Source organism: Lupinus angustifolius, chromosome LG02 (genome assembly GCF_001865875.1).
Source record: "Lupinus angustifolius cultivar Tanjil chromosome LG02, LupAngTanjil_v1.0, whole genome shotgun sequence".
NCBI lineage: Eukaryota > Viridiplantae > Streptophyta > Magnoliopsida > Fabales > Fabaceae > Lupinus > Lupinus angustifolius.
Window position 1 is genome coordinate 14,812,181 of NC_032010.1, and position 3,147 is coordinate 14,815,327.

A 3,147-nucleotide genomic window follows, 5' to 3' on the forward strand; every position below is an offset into this window, starting at 1 on the left:
GAACATTGCATCACATAAGATTCCATTATATCCGGGTGCCGAGCCTAAGAAACAAAACTGGAGAAGGATGCGTCCGGACATGTCGTTAAAGGTGAAAGAAGAAGTGACAAAACAGCTGGAATCCGGCTTCATAGAAGTATCTAGACATACAGAATGGGTGGCTAATGTAGTGATGGTACCCAAGAAAGGAGGGAAATTGAGGATGTGTGTTGACTATAGAAATCTTAACAAGGCTAGTTTGAAAGATGATTTTCCCATCCCTCACATTGATACTCTAGTCGATAGTGCGGCCCGAAGTCATCAATTCTCGTTCATGGACGGGTATGCGGGGTATCATCAAATTCTGATGGATACTGATGACAAGGCGAAAACCACTTTTATCACTCCGTGGGGGACCTATTGCTATAGGGTTATGTCTTTTGGATTAAAGAATGCAGGGGCGACATACCAACGTGCTATGGTGGCCTTATTTCATGATATGATGCACAAGGAAGTAGAGGTGTATGTTGATGATATAATCGCCAAATCTAAAGAAGGGGACAGTCATGTCGCAGTCTTACGAAGGTTATTCGAAAGGCTGAGAAAATATCAGATGAAGTTAAACCCCGAGAAATGCACATTTGGAGCGTCTTCAGGGAATATGTTGGGATTTGTCGTTAGTAGGGAAGGCATAAGGGTGGACCCCAAAAAGGTGGAAGCAATACAAGAGATGCCGACTCCAAAGACTGAGAAAGAAGTGAGAGGTTTTCTGGGCAGGTTGAATTACATTGCAAGGTTTATTGCCAACCTGACTAGCACTTGTGAGCCCATGTTTAAGTTGTTAAAGAAGCATCAGCCAAGCGAGTGGGACACGGATTGCCAGGAGGCTTTCGATAAAATAAAGGCTTACTTGGTAAATCCGCCTGTCCTGGCACCACCAACACCAGGACGACCTTTAATCTTATACGTGACGGTGTTGCAAACTTCGATGGGCGCAATGTTGGGACAGTATGGAGAAACGGGTAAGAAGGAGCAAGCAATCTACTACTTGAGCAAGAAGTTTAATGAATGTGAATCTCGATACTCGACGATAGAAAGGACTTGTTGTGCTTTAGTATGGGCATCCAAAAGGCTCCGGCAATACATGTTTGGGAGATGTACTTTGACGGGGCAGTTAATATGCATGGGAGCGGGATTTGGGCGGTAATCACCTCGCCAATCGGTAAGCAGTACCCGGTAGCAGTCAAGCTAGACTTCGAATGCACAAACAACATAGCCGAATATGAAGCGTGCATCAATGGACTTCTCTTTGCATACGAGCTGGACGTCAAAAAGTTGAGGGTATTCGGGGACTCCGCGCTTATCATCTACCAGGTCAATGGTGAATGGCAAACCAAGGATACGAAGCTCATTCCGTATCAGAAATACTTATCTTCATTAGCCGAGAAGTTTGAAGAAATTTGCTTCTCCCATGTGACTCGAGACAAGAACCAATTTGCGGATGCTCTAGCAACTTTAGCTGTGATGACTAAACTAGAAGTACAGGCTAGCGTCCGCCCGATTCAAGTAACCGCTCGAGATGAACCCTCTTATTGTTGCGCTAACCTAGAGGCTGATGGTGAACCTTGGTATCATGATATAAAAAGGTATATCCAACACAGAAAGTATCCAGAGGGTGCAAGTGATGTGAACAAAAAGACAATTCGTCGTTTGGCGATGACGTTTTTCTTGAATGGTGAAGTGTTGTACAAAAGGAGTCATGATGGTACACTCCTCAGATGCGTCGATACAAGGGAAATTCAGTTGATCATGACTGAAATACATGAAGGGATCTGCGGAACTCATGCAAATGGTCACATGATGGCAAGGAAAATTCTGAGGTGTGGCTACTATTGGACTACTATGGAAGCGGATTGTATGGGTTATGTTAGAAAGTGCCAGAAGTGTCAAGTGTACGCAGATAGAATCAATGCGCCACCGTTTCCTTTGCAGTGTATGGTCGCTCCATGGCCCTTTTCCATGTGGGGAATTGATGTGATTGGACCTATAAATCCGAAGGCTTCCAACGGTCATCGTTTCATTCTAGTGGCAATTGACTACTTCACCAAGTGGGTAGAAGCTGTATCATTTAGTAGTATCACTCGCAAGGTATTCGTCAGGTTCCTCCGAAAAGAGATCATTTGCAGATATGGGATCCCTGAAAGGATAATCACAGATAATGGTACCAATCTCAACGGTGGTGAAGTGAAAGGATTGTGCGAGAAATTCAAGATCAAACATCATAATTCGACTCCGTACAGACCAAAAATGAACGGCGCAGTTGAAGCGGCCAATAAGAATGTCAAAAAGATAGTTGCAAAAATGGTAGAAAACTACAAAGATTGGCATGAAAAGTTACCCTATGCTTTGCACGCATATCGCACCAACGTTCGGTCAAGTACTGGGGCAACCCCGTTCTCACTGGTATATGGGATGGAAGCTATCTCACCTATCGAAGTAGAAATTCCTTCACTAAGAGTCTTGATGGAAGCAGAGCTAGAAGAGTCTGAATGGGTCAAAGCAAGGTATGAGCAGTTGAATATGATCGAAGAGAAAAGGTTAGCAGCCATCTGCCATGGCCAATTGTACCAGGGAAGGGTGGCAAGAGCTTTTGACAAGAAGGTGAGGCCTAGAGAGTTTGATGGTCGCGTGATTGTGCTGACCCCTCAGTGGTCTATTGGTCCTTTTGCACCCCGACCCCTCAACGGCCGTGTGATTGTGCTGACCCCTCAGTGGTCTATTGTTCCTCTTGCACTCTGACCCCTCAGCGGTCGCGTGATCGTGCTTTGACCCATCAGTTAGGTTGAAAACCCGAAAGGGCGGCCTAAGCAAAAATTAGGGTAAGAATAAAAGTCTGTTAGGTTGAAAACCCGAAAGGGCGGCCTAAGCAAAAATTAAGGCAAGTAAATAAATATATAAATAAAAAGGGCATTTCTCTTAAGGGTTTACCACATCAGGATCAAATCAAAATCCTTCATGTTTTTGTGCACCTAGTAGAGGTTGAAAAAGTTGCGAGCAACATGGAGCGGAAATGGGAGTTCCATGTAGAATCATGCCAGCTTGGTGTTACGGGCTAGTTACTCGGATGCAGTGGAAGATTGATGGGTGGATTTGCAATTACTTTATACT

General features: G+C 44.5%; 1 protein-coding gene across 1 annotated transcript in view; it reads right to left on the bottom strand.

The window, feature by feature from the left end:
* The window catches only part of LOC109336471 (receptor-like protein kinase 2), a 10,590-nt gene continuing 8,940 nt past the window's right edge, over positions 1,498–3,147 (bottom strand). Inside the window, exon 3 of the mRNA XM_019573087.1 lies at positions 1,498–1,507. The gene's annotated coding sequence lies outside the window, so the exon portion shown is untranslated. The remainder of the gene's footprint in view (positions 1,508–3,147) is intronic.